This window comes from Pan paniscus, chromosome 15 (genome assembly GCF_029289425.2).
Source record: "Pan paniscus chromosome 15, NHGRI_mPanPan1-v2.0_pri, whole genome shotgun sequence".
Classification (NCBI taxonomy): Eukaryota; Metazoa; Chordata; class Mammalia; order Primates; family Hominidae; genus Pan; species Pan paniscus.
This window is the reverse complement of record NC_073264.2, coordinates 30,086,885-30,098,413: the sequence shown is the minus strand read 5'-3', so window position 1 is coordinate 30,098,413 and position 11,529 is coordinate 30,086,885. Positions and strand designations below refer to the sequence as shown.

General features: G+C 44.4%; 1 long non-coding RNA gene across 1 annotated transcript in view; it reads left to right on the top strand.

Moving 5' to 3' along the window:
• Positions 1 to 1,217: 1,217 nt before the first annotated feature.
• Positions 1,218 to 11,529, top strand: part of LOC117975786 (uncharacterized) — a 121,594-nt gene continuing 111,282 nt past the window's right edge. The window contains exons 1-2 of the long non-coding RNA XR_008620824.2: positions 1,218 to 1,553; positions 3,436 to 3,578. This is a non-coding gene — a long non-coding RNA (uncharacterized LOC117975786). The remainder of the gene's footprint in view (positions 1,554 to 3,435; positions 3,579 to 11,529) is intronic.

Genomic DNA, 11,529 nt, shown 5'->3' with positions numbered 1-11,529 from the left:
GGGCGCCTCTGATGGCCTTCCGAAATGAGAGGTGCCCAGAGAGAAAACAGTACCAAACAATCTCGAAATAAATCAGGTAACACATGCTATATACGTGTGTCTCTTCCTTTTCCTTCTCTCCTGCTCCAGAGCGTCGCTCACGCGCGGGGTGACTCGATGTCGTTTTCTCCTCGCCGCTCCAGCCTCAGCTTCTAATCCGAATTGGAAGCGGGTAGCTGCGAGCGATCACCCTGGAAATATTTTCGTTTTGCTTGTTGACATTGGAGGGAAAATAAGGGTGGGCGTCTATTTCTTTCCGGTTTTTTTTTTAAGCCTTCCTATTTTCACTCCTTTTTTTTCTTTCCGTTTCTCAAATGCTTTTATTTTGTGCGGGCCTCATTCCTGAAATAACAGTATACTGAAGCCAGCTCTTGCCAACCCTGAGTGCTGCTGGAAAGCACCGGGGAGCCTTGGGAACGTGGATCTCACAGTCCCAGCTTCTTGGGCTTTGGAACTGGGAAGGTTCGGTTGGAGGTTGAAGTGAATGGGGAAATTGCGAATCGGGGGCTTTAAAAGGATCCCGTGGCCAGGGGCAGGGCTAAGGCCCAGCATTTCCCAGGGATTGGAATTTAGTGGGGAGCACATTGATCAAAGGCTGTTTCATCCCACATGGGCACGAAACATACCACATTTTACGGAGGATGTAGCCCCAGAGAAGAGGGAGGTGGAGAAGCATAAATGAAAAGCACCTTTTCCTTCCTCTAGAAGGTAAATAATTATAAAATGTAAGCATTTCTTCACTTGGATAAACTTTCATTAAGATATCTGGCAGATTTGGTATTTAAGAAAACGAAGGAAGGAAAATTGGTGCTTATGCTTGATCCTAAAGTTAAATTGTAACATAAAGAATGCGGTTGATGAATACTCAGGATAATAGGGGGTTATTCCATCCTCCCCACCCCCAGTCTTAAGAAAGAGAAAGAGAGAAAAGGTTGGGGGGTGGGGGAGGAAACTGGAGAGAATAATAGATAATTACAAATAGCTAGTGAATTTTAAATATGCATCTATTAGGAATGCCACAAAGGAGCTTTGAATATTGGACTAACCTCAAATGTCCTTCCACTGTATGTATGTATTTTTTCCTATGTCTACATGTCTTCTCACTTTAAAACAAACTGTATTTACATGTGGAAAAATTCAAGGGTTCCAACAATCAGTGTTGATAGTGACATGGTCCCAAACATTTATTTCCAAGCTCTGGATTTCTCGCAGGGCCGGGTGAGCTAATGGGCTTTGCCTACCGGCTGGAGAGATTTGTGGGCCTTCCCCTTCCTACTCACTTTTCCTCCTCCCACTCTTCTCCCCTCTTCAGGCCCGTTCTTCCTACTTTTCCTCAACTCTCCTTCCTGCCTCCTCCCTCCTTCTCCCTTAGCTCCCCCCACCCCTTCCCCCCACCCTCCATTCCTCTGTCTCTCCATTCCTCCACCTACTCCTCCCAATTTCTCCCCCTACAGCCCCCCTTCTCACCACCACTTATAATGGCACACAGGGCTCCCTCTGAGGTGGACGGCCCGGTACGTTTTCGTAGTCGGTCTAGCGTGAAATGATTCGGTGTAACCGGATTCTTGGGAAAGGACAGGTTACGTAAACATTTACTGATGTGGAGTAACTATACTATTTGTACTCTGATATGCAGGAAGGAAAGTGTTGATTAACACAGAAGAAAAAAAAAACGAAATTAGCTGATTGCATGCTCATAAGTGCAAGCTGTCATTGAACTGCTTTTAAAATAGACACAGCTGGGTGTTTGTGTTGAAAAATTTCTTGTGTTTTTGCTAATACTGAAATAAGCATGATTTTGTATACCAAACATTTTCAGATCATTAAAATTTGTAATCTGTGCTGGTTTTAAACACAAAGAAAAGAAACAGAATCATTTCGATGTAAAATTTGCTGATATTATATTAACTCAATCAGGTCTGTACAAATTGTGCATTGTGCCTCCTAAAATCTGTTTGATCAATTTAATACACAAAGTGCCAAACGTGGGTATTGTTTGTTAACATTGGACATTTTATTCAAATCCGAGCTCAGCAGCAAACTGGAGGAGCTTTCCTTCAATACAACACCAGCTCTGACTGATGAATTTTTAATGTTTTAAGGTGTTTCTTAGGTCAAATCTGAGCGTGCATTGTTTTGTAATCCTGTATAAAATTTTAGCAGGTGGAAATAAGTTTTTCTTCTGTTTACTTTCAAATAGCAAAAACTGGGGTTTGCTAATGAGCACTGTAATAATCTGATTTTATATGCTAGGAGCTCATATTGACTGGGAAAATATTTTTCATTCAAATTAAGGCTATGTTATATAGTTTAAGGATTGCATGAATTCAAGTCTCTCAAAATAGGATATTCTTATGGGCATAAATAGTATATAGTTTAATGTAATATTTAAAAATCTATTCTTCCTAATGACAAAAGTTATTTGTAATCTGGCAAGAAGTGAGTTTTAATTCCTTTTAATAATTTCAATTGCACTTTATGTCGAGATGGTGATATATATATATATACTCACACACATATATATGTGTGTGTGTATATATATGTATATATATATAGCTTGTTCAACAAAACATGCACTGTTTACTCAGCACCCCGTGTTTGTCTCAGCAATAGCTTTTTTAAAGAACTGCTACTATCTGAAATGGAGGGGGAGGGGGGTCCTGGACAGAGTATTGTGCAAGTTGAAAGTCTCTGGATGGGGCTTTGTATATCCTACCAGCCAATTTGGGTGCAAATTGGATTTGAAGGCCTGCCTCTGTCCACCTCGGGCCTCTTCCCTAAGCACTGGAAGCCCAATCTTCAGCCCCACTCAGTCACCGTGATTACCTTCAGAAGACAGAGGGAATTCAGTTGTCTCAGACCTGAAACAAATTCTCTATCATTCTAATTTTTTTCTCATGATGGATCTAACCTTTATCTCTCACACAGACATCTACAAATGTGTACTATTAATGAATAAAAGAAGAAGTCAAAGTAAATGTAATTTTCTGGTATATATCACAGTAAACTTCTCTCTTGCTCTGTCTGCAGTCCCCCAGCTCTCCCAAAGAGGTCAGGCCCCGTAAAGAGTGAGCAGTTCCAATGGAAGAATTGGTTAGGAAATGAATTAGATTATTCCTTCTGGAGTTTTAATTAATAACCAAGGCTACACAGCATACTTCATCCGAGTAGGGAGCAGAACATTTCATTTTTCCATTTGGCGGTGTTATTTAAGTATTCTTTAGGGCCTCTTTCCTGTTTTCAGTCAGCGATCCGCCTCTTTTCTTCTTGCTAGCTGCTGGTTAAAGGAAGGTGGGCCCCATTTACCTAAAATCCACTCTGCTCTCCATTCCCTGGACAGGGTATCCTTGGAGTGGCACCCAGCGCCAAGCTCTAGCTAAAGTTCTCTTCCTGCAGATGCACAGAGAATTTCTGACCTTGTGACGTTTGGGAGTGAGGAGATCCCATACAGAGGCATCCAGGTATTTCCAGAGATCCTGTGGCAGGTGAGGTCTGCCCTCGCTGGAGCCAACTCGTCTATAATATCTTCCTAACAGCAGGTAATGGTGCTAACATTTAGTGATTAGAAGTTACTCTTTAGCGTGTTGTATCCTCGTTCTGTGGGTTTTGGTTACAGGTTATACGATTAGGTTTGCGAGAACAGTAGTGAACTAAACTTCTCAGTAAGAGGTCTTCACACCAGGGAAGTGTTACTTTTCTGCAGCAGCCCTGCCTCGTCACTCATTAGGGAGCTGCAGGTTGTCAGCGGCTGCTCTCAGCGCGCGCACGCGCACCCTCAACGTCCCCGGGGGCGCGCACATTCGCGCGTGTGTGTACACACACATACACACACACACACACACACACACAGAGCACTAAAACTAAATTAAGAAGCCGATGATTAAGACAAGCGTCTACTAGGCCTGTCATTTCAGCATCCTTCCATCATAACATTGTGGCACCGGCAATTTTGCTTGAGAACCTCGAGTAAAAAAATCTATGGGAGAGCCTCGTCTATGAGAGTGGAAATGTTTAGCTTGTATAAGCTAGGGAGCCACTTTAAAAGGGAGAAAGTCCAAGGCGAAGAAGAGGAGCAGGAGGAGGAAGAGGACAAGGATGAGGAGAAGGCCTTGACAGAGACCCCTGGGACTCTCCAGGCAAGTCTCTGTGACGCTGCCAGGTGTTCCAGGCTCTCTGAAGCCAAGTACGTACGCAGCCAAAAGAAAAGTCCCGTGATCTTCAGCAAAATGTGCATGGGAGAAGCTTTGTCCCGACATTAGCCAAGGGAGAGCCAGGCGTGGAAAGATCCATGACAAAATACCACCAGAGGGCCAAGGGACTTTAGTTTCTGGAAAAACTTCTCAGTCGAATACTCTGTACATCTCTTGTAAACATTGTAAACATAATGTCCACTACCCTTTTACTTGTTTCGCGATCTTTGCCAGTGCCCTCCAGAGGGTGAGTGATTTGCTGAAGGACTTGAGTCCCTCACAGTGTGAGGGCGGACCTGTTCCATTTTTAGACCTGATCCAGTTGTGAGAAATGGTCCCACACAGCCTGGGGAAGTGCCCCTGAGAGGCCGATTCCTATTTTTCCTCTAGTTACCCAAGGAAATGGTGTAGTCAGTCTTTCAAAGGAGATAGGGGAAGCTCCACAAACAACCATAACACAGCACAACAAAACAAAACAAAGAGCTGAAGGGGTGTTGGTGAACTAGAATGAAGGAGGCTAGAGCTCAGGTTCTTAGTTTTAACCCCCAGCTCTATCCCATAAGGAAGAAAGTGAGACTTGGCAAAAGCCAGCCCACAAACAATACTACCTCGGATTTTCCATCAGTGGGGCACCAAAACAGGAAAAAAGAAAATAACTATATATATCTATATATAGATATATCTATATATCAAGCTGAAAGAAAAACTTACAAGGCTAAAAATGCTGAGCTCTTAAGAGCTGGAACTCCTAACTATCCCATCATTGTTCTTACTTAGTTGGAGCTTCAATGTGATTTCTAGTAGATGCCTCAATCTTCTTCTGGAAGTGTTACAGGACCTTTTAGAGAAGAGGTGTGTGTGTGTGTGTGTGTGTATGTGGGGGTGGGTGGCGGGTGAACCAAGACTTCTCTTTTGAAGCACACCTCCAAATGGTCCCCCAAATTCCAGTTGTGTGAGAAAAGATGGAAAGGTCTGACTCCTTCGCAATTTTTAGCCGGTCACCTTCGAACTAGTCACCGCTCAATATTTAAATGTACACGGAAAACATTGAACAGTTCAAGGTCCGTATATGAGATTAATAAGTATCTTATAGGAAATGCTTGCACCCACTGAAGGTCTGAAGGAATGAGAGGAGAGAAAACTTCATGAGTGGGGTAAGCAAGCCAGGAAGCACGCAGAGAACCCTTCACCCCAAAGTCTCCCTTTGCGTGGGGAAAGTAGTATCTACTAATCAGATCTATCTGCTTCTTTCAAGAAACCTGCGTGGACAAACCAATGGGCAAGTTTTTACTTTGTGCTCATCTTACACCCACCTGGCCCTCACTCTCCGTAGTCGGTTCCAGTAGGTCTTCCTACCCCAACCCTCGCTCCTCCCCCGCGCCCCTTCTCCAACACGAGGCCATGGAAAATCTGTTGGAGCAGCGTTTCTCAAAAGGTCCAGCTTTTCTCCCTCCCCTGCCTTGCCTCTTGAGGCTGTAACCGCGAGGGTTCCCTTCGAGGAGCTTCGCGGAGCTGGGGCTCCCAGGTCTGCGCGCCGCTGCTCCCTGCGCATACCCGCGAGCTTGCCCGACGCTCCTTTGTTGCAGACGCTTGCCGAACGCAATCGAGCCAGAGGCCTTGATTCTAGGCGTCATCTCTCTAGATGTCCCCCCTTAAAGTTGCCTTTTCAGCCTAGGTATCTCTTTTTTTGGCACATAAGACCGGATACACACCAAATCAATTTTGGGCTAAGAGGTCATCTGCCACGGTAAACGCGGGGATATAGAAAACAGTTAAAGGTTTCAAGTCTGTATTGCTATAAAGCACATTTCAGAGTTAGAAGACTGGGGTGCATGCAGGTGACGTTAATTCGAATATTCAATTACATGTAAGGGGTATTGAACCCAGTGGGGGATAACAGTAATACCCGTATTTCTCTCTCGCTCTTTGGAAGGAGTCGCCTGCGGGGAGGAGAGGAGAGGACAGAGTAAGCTACTCGTAGAGCGGCAGCAGGAGCAAGTTACCGTTAGCATGTGTAAACAAAACAACTCGACTCCTCTGTGTCAGAATCAACAACATCAAAGGTGTCTGTGGGGGGTCACTTGTATTTTTAAAACAATCGTAGATTCTTGTTCGGCAATTTTAGTGTCTTCCTTCTGGGTTTGTCCTAAGGCACGTAGGAGAGAAAGTAATGTTCGAGAAAAAAGCTGGGTCGGCAAGTTTGGCTCCGGAGCCTAGGAACTATGAATCACCGCGGTGAAGAGGTTTTCTTTTTTCTTTCCTTTTTTTTTTTTCTCACCCTCTTCTTTTCTCCCGGAGCGTGAACTTGTTAGATAAGATAGATGAGGCTACAAGGAAACAGAAACGCTGAAAAAGCCCAGCTCCTTTGGAGAGCAGCCTGTGGGGCTGGCAGGCGGCTGCCGCGCGCCCTCCCCCAGCTGAGGGGCACCGGGGTAGCTCCGGAGCTGTCCCAACTTGGGCCTCCTGGGCCCCCCGCGGGGCCAGACGTCACGCTCAGATCGCTGCCTTGGCCATCTTACCTTTTGGCCGTAGAATAAACACCCCGAAAGACGAGAGAAAGGCCTCTATTTGAGCTGAGTGTCTGCTCTCCCGCTCGAAACACAAAACAGGGCCCGCAGGTTTTCCTAGAGGAAGTCCCAATCACAAAACAGTCGGACAGTGGGAGACGCTAGAGAATTCTGGAATTACACATGAAACATTATTTTCCTAATTAATTAAAAATAATTCTCTTTTCCTATTTATATTCATACACACGCTACTGATTACACGTCCCTATTTACTTGAAAAAATGCTTGGAGTATCTTTAGTACGCAATGCTCATTCTTTGTCCCCTTGAACATTTACAGCTGATAATGTGGCTGGTTGGGATCAATTAGCACTGGATTTTGCCCCAGGATTGCTCCCCAGGGCGGACAAGTGGAGCCAACTCATCTCCAGCGACTTTTACTTCGCTCACGTGCATATCCACGCCAGGGCTGCAGAAGCATTTCAAAATCCGCAGCCTTGGTTTCACTTGATTTTGTTGTTGTTATTGATAAATATTGGGTCATACACAAGCCACTTGTCAGAGCCTTTGGCTCCATCTCGCAGCTGCAGCTCCTAGCGGGACGTTTGAGTCTTGTCCTAGGAACTGGAAGGATTTACTGGGAAAAGAATTACACATTCTCTGCTCCTTCAGTTTTGGAGATGGTCCCTTAAGATCATATCATATCGTCTGTCTGCTTGCTGTCACATTTATTTCTTGATTGTTCTGATATGTGAACAATGGGAAGGTGTGTGCATCTTTTCCCCCTGTCTTTTTAAAACAATGATTGAAATGGTTTAAAAGGGGGGGAGGGGAGAAAGTGTTGATCCCAGTTCTTTCCGTATATTTGGAACCAAAAGAACATAGGCAAATAGATAATTGTTTTAATTGTCGGGGTGGGGGGTGGGTTGGTAGGTAGGACCTTTGGGGTTTGTGTAATTGGAGTAATAAATAGTTTATCTTTTAGCTCCGCCGTATATATTCTTTCCCTTGATACATATTGCACATGAAATGAACCCATGGTCTACTTGTCTTAGCATGTTTGAAGCCCCAGACACCCAACAGTATCATTACAGGAAAAAGACAGAGCCCCCAAAGACTGCAGGCAGGAAGGTGACTGCCTTTGGGGCCAATGGGGAATTTATCTTGACGTTGAACTTTTCTGGGAAGTGCACCCACTCGCTCAGACTCCCTTGCTGCGCAGAGTTCAGGTCTTCCCCATGCTGAAGAGCAGGGAGGAGGTGTGGAAAAAAAACAGCTGATTTTTGACATTTCAAAGGGACTCTTTCTATTTATCAGTGTTACCGAAGTGTACGTTACTGGAGAAACAACAAAACAAGCATAGAGCTGCAATTTTCAAGAAAATAGGATCCCCAAATATAAAAATAAAAAAGTAGCAGATAAGATGTATAATTCAATCAAATTACACAAAATTGCTTGAAAATCTAGAACAGTAGCGATCCATTATGCCTCTGTTTTATTAGTGACAAGTACAATTACTCTAAAATAAAGAACACTGGTGAATATATAATTGGCTGTAATCATGTTAGTGTTTGAATAAAAATGACGGGAACATTTAACACTTTGACAACAAAATGTTCAGAAATAACTTATTTATTCAAACAGTTTTTATTTTCCACCAAGTGAAGGAGAAACACAGTTTGCTTAGGAAAATCAATGACTTTTCCCTGCAATAAATAAATATCCAAAAGGGGGAAAAACAGCCCCACACCTCTATATTATTACTGTTATTATTTTTAACCAGCAAGAAGCTTAATCCTGTGTTTGAAGTCAGCGCTCATCTAGCGGTTGTTTGGTGCCAAAGTCCGCCACCTAGAGGAAGAGCTCTGCAGCCCAGAACCCCTTTTCCCGCGGTGACCTCGGGAATCAAAGTTAATATTCCTTTGCAAATTGCTCTCCAAACTAACTCCCCCTCCCTTTCCTCCTCACGTCCCCTTTCGCCCTACAACATCGTCACAATATTTTCTTAGTAATTGCTCTGCACAATTGACAGAAGCGCCGCGTCTCCGGCAGCGCTGTGCTCTCCCAGGAAAGCGTGAGGGCGCGTTGGGGAAGCAGGTCAGGGAATATTTGGTTCTGGAGAGACAATCCACTTTCATCCACAATGGTCTAGAGCAGCCTGACTTGGGGACTTATAAAGTGACGGCTGATGGAGGCATCGCCACATTCCAATGCATTTTTTAACCCCGGGCTTTCTTAGAAAAAACAACTGGGATCCCCAGGTACCGCGGGGCTATTCCCGACTTTTCCCCAGCGCCCCCACTCCCCACCCCAAACGCGAAGATCTGAGATCTCGGCTTTATTTAATCATCTACTCAGTTATTGGAGCTCAGTGGGTCCTTTTATTCTCCTAGGTGGGTTGCTTGAAGAACTGAGTTACAAAGGTATTAAAGAGGAGGCCGTGTTTGCAGGGGTCCCCCTGTGGTCAGGGAAACCGACTCAGGAGAACCCCCATGTTTTTACACTGAGCTGAGCCTCCGAGTTTCAAGAAACTTGGGCAGTGTGCGAGAGAATTTGGGGTTGTACTCGCAAGCACCAGGAGCCTTTTTGGATTTTAGTGTTGGTGGATCCTATCGGCTCCTCACACAGAAAAGCCAACCTCACTCTTCAATCTCGAGCTCATCCTCTCAAGTAATTATTGGGGAAGGGAGATGCTAAACGAGGGAGCATGGGGCTCTGGGAAGAAATTTAACAACAGCATTCGAGCGCTCAAATTCTCCTTAACACCAGTGCTGCAGATTCTGCTGCGATCCCCGCTCTGGCCCTCCAGGAATGTCTCCCCGCCCCACTCCTCCAAAGTTTTGTTTTAATTGCTTTAGGGCACTTAGACTATTGTTCAAGTTGAGGATTTCCTAGAAAGGCGAGGAAGATAGAGAGAGTTGATTTAGTTTTGAAAAAAAAAAGTTATTAATCATAAGACTTCAGTTGGGTTTCATTTCTTCTAATTTTCCTTCCTGTCCCCTCCTTCCCTCCTTCCCTCTTTCCCTCCTTCCCTCCTTCCTTCCTTCCTTCCTTCTTTCCCTGCTTTTTCTTCCCTTTTCTCTTTCCTCTCTCTCCTTCTCCCTTTCCCTCTCTCTCTCACTATCCCTATGTGCGTCTAACTGTATCTCATCTACCTCCCTAAATGTGAGAGAAATGAAGCCTCGTGAAGGTGATGGAGGTGACCATTTTCATTCTGACTTCCAGAACCTCCTTAATTGTCAATTCTTAGTCCCAATGCTGGAGTTTGAAAGACATCCCGGAGGTGATTCTTCTCCCTCCCAGAGACGACCTCAGAACCATGGTCTAAGAAGCTATTTTTCTGACTGTGAAATTATTTTTTAAGGCAGCTGAAATAAATATATATTTTTAAAATAAGCCTCTGAAACTGATGCCCCGGTGCATGCTTCCTCTATGGATTGAGGCGCTCCCTAAATTCACTCCACCCAACCCCCTAGGAGCTTAAGTCCTCAGAAATGTTTTGTTTTGTTTTATGCAAAACTAGCGCTTCCACTCTCAACTCCCAGGTCTATCATTCCTCTCCCGCATTATATTAACGGCGATGTTAGCCTTCCCCTACGTGTTTAGGCTGCTAATGCCGGCCACTTAACGCAACAAAAATGCTCATCTGCGGAGATTTTCCCAAGGCTAGCTGCAATGTTGGCTCCTTTTTCTTTTCTTTTCAGGGCACGTCCATTCCTCCCTGCCCCCTTCTTCTTTTCTTGAGATGGGGACTGGAAAAGGGGTCCAACAACTCTAAGCGAGTGTGTGAAGTTTCCCCCCTTTCTCTTGCCTGCCAATCCGTCAAGCGGGGTGGTGAATTTTTGGTTTTCTCTAGAGAGCAGGACTATGGAAGCTTCAGCGTAGATTGGTTGCCTCTCTTAGTTAACTTGCCTTCTTCTTCTTCTTTTTTTTTTCCCCCCAGTCATGACTTTCCTTTCTCCTCACCTTAGTCGGTGAAAGCAGTTGGGGATTGCCCTCACAGTCCTTCTGCACCCTTCCTAGCCCCAGGCTTCTGAAGAAAACTCCACTAGCTTTCTTTTGTATTGACAGGGAAGCTGGGTTGGGGATCTCCTCTGTATTGGATTGTGTGTGGGTGTTGTGTATGTTTGCTTAGTTTTAATAACTTTATGAGGGAGAGTCTCCTGAGCTTGTTGACATTTTTCTTCTATGGGGAGATTTTCTGGAGCACGGAATCACCTTAACTTAGGTAATGACCGTCTGTTAGGCTTCTTACTCTTTCAAGTAAATTTAGCCTGGGAAAATCATCTGCGCTCATGATTAATACATACCTAGTGTCCAAGGAGAAGACCATCAGGGGCAACGCAAACTGAAACTGACTTAAAGGGTAATAAATATTACCCAGTGGGTTTTGACTTAAAAAGATGAATATCGTCATTGTTCACAGCTGGAACACGTTTACTTCTTAAAAGCTGGTGAAGTGTAGACATGAGAACTGTTTTCCCGACTCTGGCTCTAGCACTCTTTTCCTATGGATCCTTAGGCAAGTTACTTCATCTTTCCAGTTTTTTCTTAATCTGGAAAATAAGTGACCTGCAATCACTAATATATAAAATATCATTCATTCATCAAATTCCCAACAACGCTACCACTAAAATATAACTTTAAAAACCATAAGAATCTTTAGAAAAAATTTTTGGGGAGGTCGGGCTGGGAAGCAGGAAGAAAATCTCATTCTAACAGCAGCAGCGACATCTAGTGCCCATAATGCTCAATAGTAGCAGTGAAGGTGTGGGATAGTTTACTGAGTTTTTG